At 42.9% G+C, this 18,543-nt stretch overlaps 2 long non-coding RNA genes across 2 annotated transcripts; both read left to right on the top strand.

Annotated features, from left to right (window-relative positions):
* Nucleotides 1–698, top strand: LOC132342379 (uncharacterized). Its single transcript, XR_009490741.1, has 2 exons — nt 1–253; nt 528–698. It is a non-coding gene; the product is annotated as an uncharacterized lncRNA (long non-coding RNA).
* A 10,034-nt stretch (nt 699–10,732) lies between these two features.
* On the top strand, nt 10,733–13,478 carry LOC107133207 (uncharacterized). The gene is made up of 2 exons (XR_001501990.3): nt 10,733–10,786; nt 13,148–13,478. It is a non-coding gene; the product is annotated as an uncharacterized lncRNA (long non-coding RNA).
* The last annotated feature ends 5,065 nt before the right edge of the window (nt 13,479–18,543 follow it).

Genomic DNA, 18,543 nt, shown 5'->3' with positions numbered 1-18,543 from the left:
GTGGGGCACCTGCCAGGAGCTGCGTCTCACCGGGTCTGCAGGCTCCCACGAGCCAAGGGAAAAGTGGTGTCAGACGGAGGCAGAGGATACTCCAGAATAAATGAAGGCTTTGGGCTTCCCTGGTGGAGCTTTCCCCAAGACAGGGATTCTGCGTGGCAGCCACGGCTGAGTCGTGCCCTCTAGTGGCCTGTGTGGTCCCGAGACGCAGCCTTGACAGGACGGTGACAGATTTCACCACCAGATGTCCTTCATGGTTAATCTTTGCCTCTTTTTTTGCTTTATACCCCTTTAACTTTCTTGCCTGTTTTGAGCAAGGACGCTTTTAATTCTTTTTACGAGGCACCAAGAAGTTACCTTGGATCTTGGAGAGGCCAGGGAAAATGTGCGCCTTTTCTGCTCCCGGGCACTGTGCAACTCTATAAAGTGACAGAGAGTTGGGGATCTTATAATGTTGCTTGGACAGTATGTGTCTGTGGGTCAAGTGACTTGAACCTAAAGAAAATGTTTGTCGAATATTTAATGTCTAGGCAGAGGAAGATGAAGCTGGGAGACAGGATAGAGTTAGCAGCAAAAGAGAGACAACAAGAAGGGCGCGCTGCTGGGGAAGTTGAGGAGGAAGCGTTTGAAAGCAACTCGATACAGCGAGGGTGTGACTTCTACCCAAACTGACAGAAAGTTTAATAAAATTCCTACCAAAACCCCAACGAGGTTTTTGTTAAACAGGCACAGACTTACTCTAAAATTTCTGTGGACTGGCACAGGATAAAGAACACCTGAAACAATCCTAGAAAAGAATAAAGTAGAAGGATGCTCTCTGTGCAGTGTTAAGGTTCACTATGCAGCTACAGGAAGTCCTGAATGTTCATTGGAAGGACTGATGCTGAAGCTGAAGCTCCAATACTTTGGCCACCTGATGCGAAGAACTGACTTATTAGAAAAGACCCTGATGCTGTGAAAGATTGAAGGCAGGAGGAGAAGGGGCCGACAGAGGATGAGATGGTTGGATGGCATCACTGACTTGATGGACATGAGCTTGAGCAAGCCCCGGGAGTTGGTGATGGACAGGGAGGCCTGGCCTGCAGCAGTTCATGGAGTCGCAAAGAGTTGGACACGACTGAGTGACTGATCTGAACTGGTGTAGCTACAGGACTTCCCTGGTGGCTCAGATGGTGAAGAATCTGCCTGCGATGCAGGAGACACAGTTTGATCCCTGGATCAGAGAGGTCCCCTTGGATAAGGGAATGGCCACCCACTCCGGTGTTCTTTCTTGGAGAATTCCATGAACAGAGGAGCCTGACAGGCTACAGTACATGGAGTCACAAAGAGTTGGACATAACAGAGCGACTTCACTTTTCTCATGCAGGTACAATGATCGAGACAATGTGGTATTGGAGAGGGACACGTAGATCAGTGGAATAGAATAGAGAACCCAGACGCAGAAGCACACAAATATGCCTAAGTTTTCATGAAGGTGCAAGAGCGACTCAGTGGAGGAAAGGTAACCTTTTAAACAGAAGGTGCTGCAGCAAGTGGCACCGTGAAAGTGAAAGTAAAAGTCTTAGTTGCTCAGTCGTATCTGACTCTGCAACTCGTGGACCGCAGCCCACCAGGCTCCTCTGTCCATGAGGTTTCCCAGGCAAGAATACTGGAGTGGGTTGCCATTTCCTCCTCCAGGGGATCTTCCCAACCAAGGAATCGAACTCAGGTCTCCCACATTGCAGGCAGATTCCTTACTGTCCCAGCCACCAGGGAAGTCTAGTGGCACCATAAAAAAAGGAAGGACTCAAACCTAAGTCTCACACCTTATATAAAAATTTAACTGAAAATTAGTCAGGCTGTAATGTAAAACTGTACATGTGTACAATATATTACTATGAAAATAAATTTACTGTAAATTTATGCTTTCAAAAGATAGGCACAGACCTTAAGAATCTAGAGTTAGTGGAGAATTCTCAGATTACACACCAAAAGCACAATTCATAAAAGGAGAAAAAAAAAAGGTTTGTTTACTGAAGACCTTGAATTAAGGACTAACTGGTTTTGTGACCCTAGTCAGTACAAGGAAAGTACCAAAGAGCGGAGCGCATTTTAAAATCCACCAAACATTTACGGAGGCCCACCCTGGTGTTAAGTGCTGTCCTCGGCTGTGACGCGAGACCGAGACGGAAGGTGCTCATCGCAGCCCGAGGTTCTGTGTTCTTTAGGTGCTTCTCTTTCTGCCGTTGTGTGTGAAAGCCTCAACTGAGCAGGCAAGCCAAGTCTTCCAAGATAAGGTCTTGTCATCAGTCTACCAAGTTCATGGATGGGCAGAAGACCTGACATTAGTTCAGCACATAAGGCTAAAGGCTACATACATTGTCAGATACTTACATCCTATACATGCAAGGGTGGAGGATGTTCCCAAAATGTTAATACATTCCATGTCACCAGTGGGTAACACTTCTAATATGACCATGCTATGTAATAAGCCACTCATTTTCAAGACAAATTCTGACGTTTATTCTCATTAGCCAAGGGTCTGATACTAATTGCCTCTGGAGAATGGTTTATAATTAGAAGACCAGTTAACCGTCACCATTCCTAATTTAAATGGTCGCTACACCAGTTGTGTATGGATGTGAGAGTTGGACTATAAAGAAAGCTGAGCACTGAAGGATTGATGCTTTTGAACTATGGTGTTGGAGAAGACTCCTGAGAGTCCCTTGGACTGCAAGGAGATCCAACCAGTCCATCCTAAAGGAAATCAGTCCTGAATATTCATTGAAAGGACTGATGTTGAAGCTGATACTCCAATACTTTGGCCACCTGATGTGAAGAACTGACTCATTGGGAAAGACCTTGATGGTGGGAAAGACTGAAGGTGGGAGGAGAAGGGGATTAACAGAGGATGAGATGGTTGGATGGCATCACCGACTCAGTGGACATGAGTTTGAGTAAACTCCGAGAGTTGGTGATGGACAGGGAAGCCTGGTGTGCTGTGGTTCATGGGGTTGCAAAGACTACAACACGACTGAGGGACTGAACTGAACTGAACATTGGTTTGAACTTAGTGCAACTAAAAAGTAACCAGAATTGTGCTATGTTGAAGTATTTGAACTTCAACAAATAGATATTTGTTGAAGATATTGTAACCCTAGGCCTTACTCACAGACATGCAGATAGAATGGGTCTTAAATGGGGTCCATAATTCTGCATTTTTAGCAATCATATCCAGTTTAAGAAAGGCCTCCCACCATATTTTGAGAATTACTAGATTATTCGAGTAGAAGCAGAGGAGTCTGGAAAAAAATTATAGTGGTAAGTAGACAAACTATATCGGAGAAAGCAATGGCACCCCACTCCAGTACTCTTACCTGGAAAATCCCATGGATGGAGGAGCCTGGTGGGCTGCAGTCCATGGGGTCTCGAAGAGTCGGACACGATGAGCGACTTCACTTTCACTTTTCACTTTGATGCATTGGAGAAGGAAATGGCAACCCACTCCAGTGTTCTTGCCTGGAGAATCCCAGGGACGGGGAGCCTGGTGGGCTGCCGTCTATGGGGTCACACAGAGTCGGACACGACTGAAGCGACTTAGCAGCAGCAGCAGCAGACAAACTATATATTCACTAAATGGAATAGTACACAGCAATAGAAGTGACAAACGATTGATACTACAGTGGTGGATCGCAAGGATGTTAGGTTGAGTGAAAAAAGCCAATCTCAGGAGGCTACACACTGTACAGTTGTATCTGTTGATTATTCTTTCTTTCTTTTCTTTTCCGTCCTCCTTCCCTCCCGCTTCCATTCCTTTCTCCCGTCCTTCCTTTCTCCACACAGGGTCTTAGTGTGGCACGCAGGATCTTTGGCCGTGGCTTGTGAGATCTAGTTCGCTGATGAGGGACCCCCCTGCACTAGGGTCCCAGAGTCTTAAACACCGGACCACCAGGGATGTCCCTCGGCTGTTCTTAAAGTGGCGAAATACATGACGGAGGTTCCCAGAGGGCAGATACGGGGCTGCCACTGTGAAGGGGTCATCCGAGGGGGTTTCGTTGTGGTTATAGAAGGGTTCTGTGTTATCAAGGGCGTATTTTGGGGGATAGCAGAATTGTGGTTTTGGTAACCGCATTATGATTATGTAAGATAGAGACATCAGGGAAACGGGAAGAAGGGTACCCAGGAGAGTTTGTACTATGCTAACAACTTCTGTGTGAATGTAAAATCATTTCAAAGTAAAAAGCAAACAAACAAACAATAAAACAGCCAACCACAGAACAAACCTAGGCAGATGTGAGGTTGTAAATGTAAGGATCAAAGATGGTGTTTGAAAAAGAGAAAGGGAGGCAGAGCCCGTAGATGGAATCTACACGCTGGTTCAGATTTCCACTCCGTCTCTCACTACACAAGACCCTGGGTGGATTAGTTAACCTCTGTGCTTTAGTCAGCTTGTGTTTGAAATAGGGAAATAGCAGCATCTAGGCAAAAAAAAGGGTTATCGTGAAGGGCATATGCAAATATGTATGTGAAACAGTGTGGTGGCATGTATGGGAAAGACTAAAAAAAACTTTCCTCATTTGCTTAGATGTGGGGAAAGAATCATCACGGCTTGGGTTCCAGGGCATGGGAGAAGGGAGGAACAAGGGCAGATCCCAGAGCGGCAGCAGAATCATTACGGAGAGCCTCGGGCAGGGGCGCTGTCCTTGGGGAGGTTGTGGGACCTGTGGAAGACACAGTGGGCCTTCCTGGTTGGCCTGGGGACAGGACTCCAGGAGATACAGAGAAGACGGTTTCCTGAAAATGGTGATTGGAACAAAGTTTGGAGCCGACAGAATCAAAGCTGATCTCTGGAATATTTGGAAGAAAGTAGTGTAGAATATAAAGAAACACTTACTTTTGTTCTAACTCATGTACCTCGAGCAGTCAGTGTTGCTGATGGAAACTTTGTCAGAGATGATTTCACTGAGCTCATAAAGAATAAAGTCTGACTTAATTATGTAAATGCTGTATTTTTATCCTTAAACTTTTATTGGAATATAGGTAACTTACAATGTCGTTTCTGCTGTACAGCACGGTGAATAAGTTATACATATATTCACTCTTTTAAAGATTCTTTTCCCACACAGGTCACTACAAAGTATTGAGTAGAGTTCCCTGTGCTACACAGTAGGTCCTTCTTTTGTTGTTACTCAGTCGTTAAGTTATGACCAACTCTCTTGTGACCCCTGCAAGGCTCCTCTGTCCGTGGGGTTTCCCAGGCAAGAATACTGAAGTGAGTTGCATTTCATTCTCCAGGTGACCTTCCTGACCCAGGGATCGAGCCTGCATCTCCTGAATTGTCAGGCAGATTACCAGTGAGCCACCTGGGAGGCCTCCGGTCCTTATTAGTTACCTGTTTTATATGTAGTAGTGTGTATATGTCGATTCCCTCTCCCAGTTTATCCCTCTTTCTCCCCTTTCCCTCACCGGTAACCATAATTTTTTTTTTAATCTGTGGACTCTATTCTGTTTTCTAAATAGGTTAATTTGTACCATTTTTTCAGAGTCCACATAGAAGCAATGTCACATTTTCTCCTCTTCCCTGTGACTGGCTTCACTCAGTGTGGCAGTCTAGGTCCCCCACGCTGCGGCAGACGGCACTGTTTCCTTCTGTTTCGTGGCTGAGCGATATTCTGTGTGTATGTACCACATCTTCTTCATCCATTCATGTCAGTGGCGTTTATTTTGCTTCCATATCCAGGCTATTGTAAACGGTGTTGGTTTGAGCACTGGGTTGCATGGGTCTTTATGAACAATAGTTTTGTGCATGTATATGCCCGGGAATGTAATTGTTGGATCATACAGTGGCTGTATTTTTAGTTTCAGAAACATCCAGACTGTTTTCCATAATGGCTTTACCAATTAAAATAAGTATTAAGTTAGCAGGAAATGGGGATGTTGAGATGAGTAAAAAAAGTGGTTTTTAACCTTCAAAAAGCTCATATCCTGATGAAAGAATCAGTGAATAAAAGTCAAAGAAATACAAATTATGACAGTCCATGAGAGAAGAACTTAAAATGCTGAATGGGGAAAGGCTTCACAGAAGATGCCGTCCTCGAAGCTCCCTTTGAGCAGGACCTCTTCTGAGATAAGAGGACCTGTGGGATCTCTGGGGCTAAGGAGCAAGCTTCAGTTTAAAAGTAGCAGCCTGAATCTCTGTCAAAATACCAATTTTTCACAGAACTAGAACAAATAATTCTAAAATTTGTATCAAAAGACAAAAATACCCTGAATCTTGAGAAAGGAGACCACAGCAGGAGGTATCATGCACCCTGACTTTAAACTATGCTAAAAAGCTACAGTAATCAAGACAGTATGGTATGGTCCGTAACCAGACACACAGATCAGTGGGGCAGAAGAGAGAACCCAGAAGGAAACCCACACTTCCACGGTCAATCTGCAATGAAGGAGGTAAGACTGAGCAGTGGGGGAGAAGACGGGCTCTTCAATAAACAGCATTAGGAAGACTGTACAACTGCAAGTAAAAAGATCAGATTATTTTTTCACATCATATATCAAACTAAACTCAAAATAGACTAAAGACTTAAATGTAACACTCGAAACCATGAAACTTGTGCAAGAAAACAAGCACCCTTAACCTATGACACCCTGAGATTTCACAGATGTTATTATGTAAAAAAATAGTGACTCATAGAATTGATATAAGATGGTGTATCTTTAGATGGAAGACAGAAATGTTCCTTTCTAGTCTTAAAAGAGACCATAGGAGGAAGGATGAGGGATTTGTGGTTAGGCTGAAGTTTAATCTCGCCCCCTGTCCCTTAGCTTTGTAATTCTGGGAGGTGACAGTCCTTTGCACTCCTTTTTTTTTTTAATCTGTAAAATGGAATCACGCTCACCTCAGCTGGAGGTGAAAAGCAGTTTGTTGCTGTTGTTCGGTTGCCAAGTCGTGTCTGACTCTTCACGACACCATGGACCGCAGCATGCCCAGGCTTCCCTGTCCCTCTGTTGATGGACATTTAGGTCGCTTCCCTGTACCTCACAAACAGTTTACCATCATTAAAAAATCTACAAACAGTAAATGTTGGAGAGCTTGTGGAGAAAAGCATACCGTCTTGCACCCTTGGAGGGAGTGTGAATTGATGCCGCCGCTGTGGGGAAGGATGTGTGCATGTTGTCAGTTGTGCCCAACTCTTTGCAACCCCATGACCTGTGCTCCTCTGGCCATGGAATTCTCCAGGCAAAAATACTCGTGTGGATGGCCAATTCCTTCTCTCAGGGATCTTCCCAACCCTGGGATCTTCCTAACCTAGGGATTGAACCCAGGTCTCCTGCATTGTAGGCAGATTCTTTACCATCTGAGCCACCAGCAAAGCCCATGGAGAACTGCTGCTGCTGCTGAGTCACGGCAGTCGTGTCCAACTCTGTGCGACCCCATAGACAGCAGCCCACCAGGCTCCCCGGTCCCTGGGATTCTCCAGGCAAGAACACTGGAGTGGGTTGCCATTTCCTTTTCCAATGCATCAAAGTGAAAAGTGAAAGTGAAGTTGCTCAGTCGTGTCCGACTCTTAGTGACCCCATGGACTGCAGCCTACCAGGCTCCTCCATCCATGGGATTTTCCAGTCAAGAGTACTGGAGTGGGGTGCCATTGCCTTCTCCAGAAGAACAGTATAGGTTCCTTAAAAAACGAAAAATAGAAGTACCATATGACCCAGCAATCCCAGTACTGGGCATAATTCAGAACGGTGCCTGCACCTCCGTGTTCATGGCAGCACTGTTTACAGTAGCCAGGATATGGAAGCCACCTAAATGGCCACCAGCAGAGGGCTGGATAAAGATGTGGTATCTGTACACAATGGAATATTGCTCAGCCATAAAAGCAATGAAATTGGATCATTTGTAGAGATGTGAATGGACTGGAGACTGTAATACAGAATGAAGTCAGAAGAAACAGTTATCATGTTGATGCATATATATGAAATCTAGAAAAATGGTCTTACTTGCAAAACAGAAATAGACACACAGACTTAGAGAACAAACGTGTGGACTTCATGGGGGGAAACGGGCAGGATGAGTTGGGAGAGTGAGATTGACACACACATACTGTTGGTCCTCTGTATAAAACACACAACTCATGAGAACCTAGCAAATGCTTTGGTTCCTTTTTAAAGAAACTTATTGGGTGTAATGCTTTTGCCCCAATGCCTGACAGATGGTGTATATTTAACAGAAATTAGTTTCTCTTCCTCTTACTTAAACCAATCTGTTTCTTGTATTAACTTCAATCACTTTCCTGTTGTCTCAATCCTCTGGTGGGCAGGCATGGTTCCACGTGGAGATGCCTTGTACTGAGAAGTCTTAGAACAGAGCATGGCTTTCTCACCATATCTGTCTCCCTGGTCTCTGTCCTTGTTCCCACCCTGCTGGTGGAAATGTGGCCTTCAGTGAGTTATTACCCAGACATGTGCAGGATGGGAGTCATTTGCCTCTGGACACCTCATCTAGTCTGTGATTTTGCCTGCTTTTGCCCTGCTGCGTGGCATGGGGGATCTTAGTTCCTCCACCAGGTTCTGAACCTTGCCCCTTGCAGTGGAAGCATCGAGTCTTAACCGCTGGACTGCCACGGAATCCCCCTTTTGCTTCTATCTTCATCTCAGATTGCCTGTGAAATCTTTTGTGGACTCCCAATTTTATGCTCGATTGAACAGCCATATATGATCACCAGAAAAGCAACTCTCATTTCCTCTAGTATGGAAGGTAGCTTGGCTCAGCAAGGCCCCTCCCTGTATCTGGTGTCTTCCTCCTGCATACTACCATAGACTGTTGTTGATGCTGCCTGTTCATCCTCTGGTTCTTCTCCAGTAATACTCTAACCATATTCTCTGTAACTCATTGTGTCTTCTCTGACTTCATCTAACTTCACTGTTTCTTTACCAACTCTACTTTATGTGTCTTTATGAGATGATCTCTTCAAAGGGATTCAGTTTTTCAGTTCTTCAGAAATTATAGCATCCGCCTCTTTAAAGGTGCTCCCTCCAGAAAACAGAAGCAAAGAAAAGCAGAGAAAGAAAACAAGAAGGAAGGAAGGGAGCAGGAAGGAAGGCGACTTTGCTCCAAACTGTCAAGTTTCGTGGTTTGGTGTGTCTTGCATTCTTCCGTGTTCTGACTACTTGATACCATTAAGTTAGTAAAAGTGTCAACAAAGGTAAATCACATGGTGGTGGGCAGAAAATATGAACAGAAAATAAAAAGAAATTCAGTTAGTATATGAGAATGCTGTTCTATTTACTTGCAATAAGAAGTTATCAAGATGGTACAATGTTCTGTTTAATGAATTGAGGAGGGTGTGAAAGAGAGAGTGGTCATTTATTAAAATTAGTCTAAATTTAGTGAATAGGGCACGCCTGTCTTTTAAGGGAACTGCATATCTTAACCTAAAACTATTAATATATAGAAAAAATCACCACACGTGAAAAAAAATGAGTGAAATCCCTTTGATTCAACATTTCACTGACTTCTAATGTAAACTTTCATAAAGGGATGAAAGAAGAATAAAACTGAATGCTCCTATTTTAATCGATAAATGTAAAGACAGGAAGATACATGGTAGACACACATGAGCTTCCCGGGTGGCCCGTGGTTAAGAGTCCGCCCACCAGTGCAGGGTACCCAGGTTCGATCCCTGGTGGGGAAGATCCCCTGGAGGAGGAAATGGCAACCGATTCCAGTTTTCTTGCCTGGAGAATCCCATGGACATAGGAACCTGGCGAGTCGAAGAGAGTTGGATACAACTGAGTGACTGAGCACACTCTCAGGTAGATATATATAGTTAGAATCAACCAGGTAGAGATAGTTCACGAACTAGGTAAATGGATAATTTGGGGCTTTCTCATGATGGACTCTTACGCAGCCATAAAAATGAGAACATGGAGAGCTAAAGCTACATACAGAAAACCCATTATAAAGGTTATGTAGGGAACAGAATATGTCGGTTGATCAGTTTCATTGCAAGTAGCCATAAACAGAACTGATCTTTAACCATCATCCTTTAACACATGCTGTTTGGGGACCCAGTCTGTGTCACACTCTTTCAGATGCTGTGGTTTCAGTGGTAAGCACAGTAGGCAAGTCCTAGGCCTCAGAAACTTGTCTTCTAGGCAGGAGGAGCAAATACTCAAATAAACGATGGAAGTATCCAGTTGTGATAAGTGAGTGTCAGGCAGAGAACAAAGATGAGCTGGGAGGGAGTGTCGGGAGAATAAGGTGCAATTGGGTGGTTGTTTATTTTTTCCTTGTCATGTCTGCAAAATTCTGAAGTGTTTTTTTCCATATAAAGTATATTTCAGAAGCTATTGGGTTGGCCCAGAAGTTCATTTGGGTTTTTCTGTAACAACTTAGGGAAAAGCCTGAACGAGTTTTTGGGCCAGCCCAATATTTAAGGTGATAACTCGTTACCTATTTTTTTTTTTAATCTTATTTGAATTCTATAGAAATAATTTAAAATAGTGGTCCTCAGATTACTGCACATTAGAATCACATAAAAGTTTAACAGAATTCAAGTTTTCTTAATAAAATGTATGTGGTCTGACTTCTCTGAATCAGTTTTAATAAAGTTTTCTACCATCTCATGACTTGGATTGTTCTGTCTTAAGCATAGGCTCACTGCAGCTGTTTCCTGCAAAATGCAAAAGTGTAACTTTAACAAGTTTCGTTTCCTGTACAGATAAAAGCACAGGGCATTGTTGATAGATCTCTGGGCAGCTCTTCCCCTGCAGAAGCTGATGAAAACTGGTGCCCAGTAATTATGCTGTGAGTACTTCTTGACATTTTAGGGGGCCAGTGACTTCTCCCTTCCTTGATCCCCTCGGTCCCTGGAGTAATACCATGTCTGTCTGACGCTGCAGGCCACAGATTTGTTTTTACTATATTGGCTGTTGTGGTTGTTCCTGTCAAAGCTGAGCAAATACTGTTTTGAAAATCAAAAGCATTGTAACAGTACACCCGATCATCAGTAAGTTACGAGAATGTCAGTGAGTTGGAACTGAAGACCTGAAACCTAGCTCTTCAGTGAAAAGAAACGGGACCGCTGCTGAATGCATATGAAAGATGTCAGTTCCACAGAGGGAGGAATTTTTGTCTGTGTTGTCCACTACTTATGTCCTCATCACTTAGAGATAGTCCCAAGAGCAGTAAATATTTGAATTTGTTAAAGTGCGTGCATGCTAAGTCCCTTCACTTGTGTCCAGCTATTTGTGACCCCATGGACTGTAGCTTGCTAGGCTTCTCTGTCCGTAGGATTCCCCAGGCAGGAATACTGGAGTGAGTTGCCATGCCCTCCTTCAGAGATCTTCCCAACCCAGGAATCGCCCTGTGCCTATCTATGTCTGCAGGTTTTACATCACACACTCTTCTGAATGGGTTGCCCTGGTGGCTCTGGTTAAAAAAAAAATATGCCTGCCAACGCAGGACACGCAGGAGACTCGGGTTGGATCCCTACGTCGGGAAGATTCCCTGGAGGAGGAAATGGCAGCCCACTCCAGTATTCTTGCCCGGAAAATTTCATGGACAGAGGAGCCTGGTGGGCTACAGTCCACGGGGTCGCAAAGGAGCCAGACACAACGTAGCGACTGAACAAGTGTTCCGAGTGACTCCTTGCCTACTTCTCAGCAAACCGTCAGTCACTCTCGCCTTCCTTCTATAACCAGACGTTCCCAAAGCAGAGCTTTATTCTCACAGTTTAAATGTTTTCATGTTGCATTCATTTTTTTTTTCAGTGAATTGCAGTCTTTCCTCTCTCCTTAATGCTTTTCTAAAATTGTTTCCCCTGATACTGCCAGTAACAACCTGCTGGCTAACTCCAATGGGTGGTATCAATCCCCATCCTTCGGGATCTCTCAACCGCATTGCTGTGCTTCCTCCTGGCCCTGTGAGATGCTTGTCTTTCCTTAGCTTCCAGAACAGGACGCTCTTGAGGCCCTCTCTTAATTTCTTCGATGTCCTCAAGTTCATCTTCATTAATTTCACTTTCTCAGCCAGATATGCCCATTCCTTGCAAGGTGTCACCTTCCCTTGGAACTCTCATCCATTCCCATAACATCAGATTTAGGTGAACCTGTCACGCAATGCCATGTGCGTCCAATCCTGTTCTCTTGTCTGACTTGCCACCTTGCATTTCCAGAGATTTGCAATGCATGTCGTAATGAATCTTCAGTCTATAGTGTCAGCTCACAGAACTGGTGCAGTTTGAGCTCCTGATCCAACTCCCATGCTTCTGCTTTGTCAGCTTGCTGTCTCTCTCTCAGCATCACCATCATCTAAAGCCCTTCCCGCTTCCCATCATTCAGACTCGGAGCTGAGAGGTGTCTTTGATTTCTTCCTCTTTCTCACTCTTTATATCTAATAAATTCCTTCACATTTATTAAATCTTTTCTACCCTCAAATATCTCTAAAATATAATCCCCCTTCTTATTTCTAGTTTTTAATTCAGTCTAGTTCCTTGTTTACGCCTACTGTCTCACTTACTTTCTAAACCATTAATTGTAATTTATTTCTTCCCGACTGAGTTCACCTCCAGTGATTCTCTGATGCTTACGGATTAAGGTCCAGATGCCGTGGGCATGTGACACCCTGAGTAGTGTGGCTTCAGCCTCTGTCTGTTACCTTAGGTCTGATCACACCCTGATTTACTGATCACACCTATCTGGGTATCGTTACTGGCTCTGAACACAAGTGTGGTTTCAGCCGTTGTTACCTTAGGTCTGATCACACCCTGATTTACTGTGAACCATCTGGGTTATCATTATTGGCTCTGAACACAATTAGAATGTTTCTGTTTCATCCTGCATAGGTATTTTTCCTGCTACCTGGAATGATTTTTCCTTTTTTATTATATAATTTCTACTTACTCTCTAGGACTCAACTCAAATGTCTCCTATTTCATGAGGTTTCCTTTTAATATATTAGCCTTCATTGGCTCATTCCTGTAATATTATGGAGCAGTTATTTTTTGCTAGGTACTAGAGCATTTTACTGTTATTTAGTCCTTCCTAGCTGTCTTAGATCACTTACTATCTCTTTTTATTTTTATTGGAATATAATTCACACATCTTTTATAGATTTTTAAAAATATATTCACAAAATTTTATAACCATCTTTGTACCATTGTATAAGGACTTCCTGTAGCTCAAACGGTAAAGAATTTGCCAGCCAACGCCAAGGACAAGAGTTCAGACCCTGGGTCAGGAAGATCTCCTGGAGGAGGAAACGACAACCCACTCCAGTATTCTTGCCTGAGAAGAATCCCATGGACAGAGGAGCCTGGCAGGCTGCAGTTCGTGGAGTCACAAGAGTCAGAGATGACTGACTGAGCACACAGAAAGGAAACCTAATTGATTAACACTCATTCCATTTCTCTTGTCCCCTTACCCCCAGCCTCTATCTACTTTTTGTTTTTATGGATTTGCCTTTTATGGGCATTTTATATAAATGGAATCATATAGTGTATGGTTTCTTGTATCTAATTTCTTGTACTTAACATGGAGTTTTTAAGGCTCATCTATGTTATAACATGCACCAGTTCCTCATTCCTTTCATGGCTGAATAATGTTTCACTTTATGCATATACCACTTTTTCTTTGCCTGTTTATCAGTTGATAGACGTTTGGCTTGTTTTTCACTTTTTGCTCATTATGAATTATGCTCCTGTCCACATTTGTATTAAAGTTTCCGTGTCATCCTGTGTTTTCATTTCTCTTAAGTATATACATAGTAGGAGACTACTGCACTGTATCAGTTCAGTTCAGTCACTCAGTTGTGTCCTACTCTTTACGACCCCATGAACCGCAGCACGCCAGGCTTCCCTGTTCGTCACCAACTCCCGGAGTTTACTCAAATTCATGTCCATCAAGTCAGTGATGCCATCCAACCATCTAATCCTCTGTCATCCCCTTCTTCTCCCACCTTCAATCTTTCCTAGCATTGGGATCTTTTCCAATGAGTCAGCTCTTCGCATCAGGTGGCCAAAATATTGGAGTTTCAGCTTCAGCATCAGTCCTTCCAATGAATATTCAGGACTCATTTCCTTTAGGATGGACTGGTGGATCTCTTTGCAGTCCAACGGACTCTCAATGGACCTTCTGCCACACGACAGTTCAAAAGCATCCATTCTTTGGCACTTAGTTTTCTTTATGGTCCAGCTCTCACATCCATACATGACCACTGGAAAAACCGTGGCTTTGACTAGATAGACCTTTGTCAGCAAAGGAGTATCTCTGCTTTTTAATATGGTGTCTAGGTTTGTCATAGCTTTTCTTCCAAGGAGCAAGAGTGTTTTGGCTGTAGTCACCATCTGCACTGATTTTGGAGCCCAAGAAAATAAAGTCTGTCGCTGTTTCCACTGTTTCCCCGTCTATTTGCCATGAAGTGATGGGACCAGATGCCATGATCTTGGGCCTTAGAGTAACTCATATGTTTAGCTTTTTGAGGAACTGCCAGACAGGTTTTCAAAGCAGCTACACCCTTTTACATTACCACTAGCAGTGTATGAGGGTCTAATTACTCCTGATCCTCACTAAACTCATTACTTTCTTTTTGATTATAGCCATCTGTGTGGGTGTGAAGTCGTATCTCATTGTGGTTTTTTGTTTTTTAAAGATGTTTTTGCTGTGGGCCATTTTTAAAGTCTTTATTGAGTTTGTTACAACATTGCTTGTTTTATGTTTTGGTTTTTTGGCAGTATGCCATGTGGGATCCCAACTGTCCTGCCCAGGGATGGAACCCACACCCCCTGCTTAGGAAGGTGAAGTGTTAACCAGGGCACCACCAAGGAAGTTCCTTCATTGTGGTTTTGATTTGCATTTCCCTAGGGACTGGTGAGGAGCATCTTTTCATATGCTTGTTGACCATTTGCATATTTTCTTTGGACAAATATATATTCACATCCTTTGCCCAATTTTTAATTGGGCTCTGTGTCTTTTTTATTGTTGAATTGTAAGCTGTCTTTTCACATTCTGGATACTAGACCCTTATCAGATATATGATTTGCAGATATTCTACCCCCTCCTGTGGGTTGCTTTCATTTTCTGTATAGCGCCCTTGGAAGCACAAAAGTTTTTAATTTTGATGATCTGTTCTTTTTATTTGTTTACGCTTTTAGTGTCTAAGAAACCATCGCCTAATCCAAAGTTATGAATTTATTATCTGTTTTCTTCTAAGAGCTCTATAGTTTTAGCTCTTATGTTTAGGCCTCCGATCCATTTTGAGTTAATTTTTGTGAGTGATATGAGCTAAGTGTCCAGTTTTATTCTTTTTTGTACGTGACTGTCCAATTTATCCACCAACTGGTTGAAGGATTATTCTTCTTCCACTGAATTTTCTTGTATCTGTACTGATTATCTTCTAATGCATATGGTTTTTATCATATCCAGTTGGGCACTAAAGAGCAGGGGTTTTTCTTATTTTTGAGGGCAGGGAGCTTTGGGGGCGGGGGTTTTTCTGATTTTTGAGGGCAGAGGACTTTTCTTATCTCGAAGTATACCACTCTGTTCTTCACAGGATGTCATACCCATAGTAAGTGCCTCATGAGTCTATTACTGATCTCTGTCTAACCAGATAGTAAGCTCTCCAAGGAGGGGACTCTGCTTATTTTTGCTTACTGATAGGCTGGCATCAGTAAGTACTTTTGGATAATTAATGATTCCCCAATGATTAGTTCTTGCTTTAGAATGTTTGTTCCCCCTTGCAGCAGAATGCATACTAGGTAAGAGTAACTTTCTTACAGTAAGTCATCAGTGGAAGAGGTGAGCAGGGGGCAAACATAATTCCATGGGAAACTCCTAGCTTAGCTGCAGCTTTGCCACTAAATGATTCTACCATATTCAGCTTATATTGCTTGGTTCTCTTTAGCTGAGAATGTATAACCTCTCAGGTTTACAGACTTATGACGATTTCTGATTGGTGTTGTAGGTTGTGTACCAAGAGTTTAAAAACAAATCAAATCCAAGCTACCTTTTCTGTGTATTGGATTTTTCTCTTCTCAAAGTGTGATAAAAACTAATTCCCTGGCTTTTAACAAGTGCCAGTGCTTCCTGCTGGTGGAATTGAGGAGGCCTGACATGTGAAACCACATTTTGAATAATGAGAACAGGAAATATGTTTTTTCTTGCTCATGGTTTCTGCAGCTATAAAAGTGATTTGCAAAAAAACCCAAAAAGACAAGGAAATACCCTAAGTACCCAATTATAGAGGAATGGTTAATTATCCTATATTGATTCAGTGAAGTACTAAGTTGCAACTAAAAATAATACTTAAGAAAATTATATACCAATAAAAAAATTATGTAACAGTATAGAAATATCTACTTTTGCTTCATGGACTATATTAAAGCCTTTGACTGTGTGGATCACAACAAACTGTGGACAATTCTTAAAGAGATGGGAATACCAAACCACCTTACCTGCCTCCTGAGAAACCTGTATGCAGGTGAAGAAGCAACGGTTAGAACTGGAGTGGAGCGACGGACTGGCTCCACATCAAGAGAGGAGCGCGTCAAGGCTGTATACTGTCCCCTGCTTATTTAACTCATATGCAGAGTGCACCATGAGAAACGCTGGGCTGGAGGGATCCCAAGCTGGAATCAAGATTGCCAGGACAAATATCAATAACCTTAGACATTCAGATGACACCACCCTAATGGCAGAAAAAGAGGAACTAAAGAGCCTCTTGGTGAAAGTGAAAGAGGAGAGTTGAAAAGCTGGCTTAAAATTCAATATTCAAAAATTGAAGACCTGACATCTGGTCCCATCACGTCACTGCAAATAGATGGGGAAACAATGGAAACAATGACAGGTTTTATTTTCTTAGGCTCTAAAATCACTGCAGACAGTGACTACAGCCATAAAGTTAAAAGATGCTTGCTCCTTGGAAGAAAGGCTATGACAAACCTAGACAGTGTATTGAAAAGTAGAAACATCACTTTGCCAGCAAAGGTCCATGTAGTCAAAACTATGTCTTTTTTCCAGTGGTCATATATGGATGTAAGAGCTGGACCATAAAGAAAGCTGAGCACTGAAGAATTGATGCTTTTGAACTGTGGTGTTGGAGAAGACTCTTGAGCGTCCCTTGAACAGCAAGGAGATCAAGCCAGTCAATCCTAAAGGAAGTCAATCCCGAATATTCATTGGAAGGACTGAAGCTTCATTGAAGCACCAATACTTCCGCTACCTGATGCAAAGAGCTAACTCATTGGAAAAGACTCTGATGCTGGGAAAGATTGAGGACAGGAGGAGAGGGGGATGACAGAGGATGAGATGGTTGGATGGCATCACCGACTCAATGGACATGAATTTGAGCAAACTCTGGGAGATGATGAAGGACAAGGAAGCCTGGCATGCTGCAGTCCATGGGGTCGCAAACAGACACGACTGACTGACTAAACAACAACAACAAAAGAAATATATTTATGATATAAATTTAAGTATAAAATATTATATTATTACGCAGTGATTGCATCTGGGTAAAATCATGTATTGTCTTGAACTAGGGTGATCAACCATTCATCCTGGTTTGCCTCAGACAATCTGGGTTTTAGCACTAAACTTCCTGCATCCCAAGAAATCTCTTAATCCTGAGCAGAGTGGGGTGGTCAGTGAACAAATTGCCAAAGAGATAACTGGAAAGAAAGTCATAGCAAGGATTTTCATTTTCTAAGAGTAGACATCAGTGGTGTCTTGTGATAAGGAGTTAATGTAGGCTCAGTAAAAACTATTTGAAAATATAAAAATGAATTGATTTAGTTACTAAGTCAAGTCCGACTCTTGTGACCCCATTGACCGTAGCCTGCCAGGCTCTTCTGTCCATGGAATTCTCCAGGCAAGAATACTGGAGTGGGTTGCCATTTCCTTCTCCCGGGCATTTTCCCAACCCAGGAATTGAACCCAGGTCTCCTGTATTGCAGATAGATTGTTTACCGACTGAGCTACGAGGGAAGCCCTATTTAAAAAAATGAATAAAAGAAACTAAAATACTTAAGGAAGCCATGTGTTTGGAGAAGGATCCTCATATATATTTAAGAAGTTGAGAAAATGAGATAGAAATAAGAACTCCTGTCCTTAATTTTTTTTTTTTTTTGGCCATGCAGCATGGCATGTAGGATCTTAGTTCCCCAATGAAGGATCAAACCCATGCCTCCAGCATTGGAAATGCAGTCTTAACCACTGGACAGCCAGGGAAGTCCCAAGCTCTTGTCTTTTTTGGAGGTTTTCTCACCAGTTTTTGCCTTGAGTTAGTCATAGCCGCACCTCTTCCCTTTCCCCTAGTCCAAGGTGGGGGCTGGTCCTAGTTCACCGCCCCATAGTCCCGGCACATTCTGGGGTGAAGACAGAAAGGAATGTGTTATTAATGACCTACTCCAGGAGAATTTTCCTTGGGAATGTGTGTGTGTGTGTGTGTGTGTTAGAATATATTGACACGAATAGTCAATGTCTTGACATCTCACGGTTCAAACCCAGACTAGGGTTACATGAATACGAACTTGAGAATGTTGGAGGCTCCTGTGACCAGGATGTTAA

Source organism: Bos taurus, chromosome 15, assembly GCF_002263795.3.
Source record: "Bos taurus isolate L1 Dominette 01449 registration number 42190680 breed Hereford chromosome 15, ARS-UCD2.0, whole genome shotgun sequence".
In the NCBI taxonomy this organism is placed as follows: domain Eukaryota; kingdom Metazoa; phylum Chordata; class Mammalia; order Artiodactyla; family Bovidae; genus Bos; species Bos taurus.
This window is presented reverse-complemented; position numbering and strand designations above follow the sequence as displayed.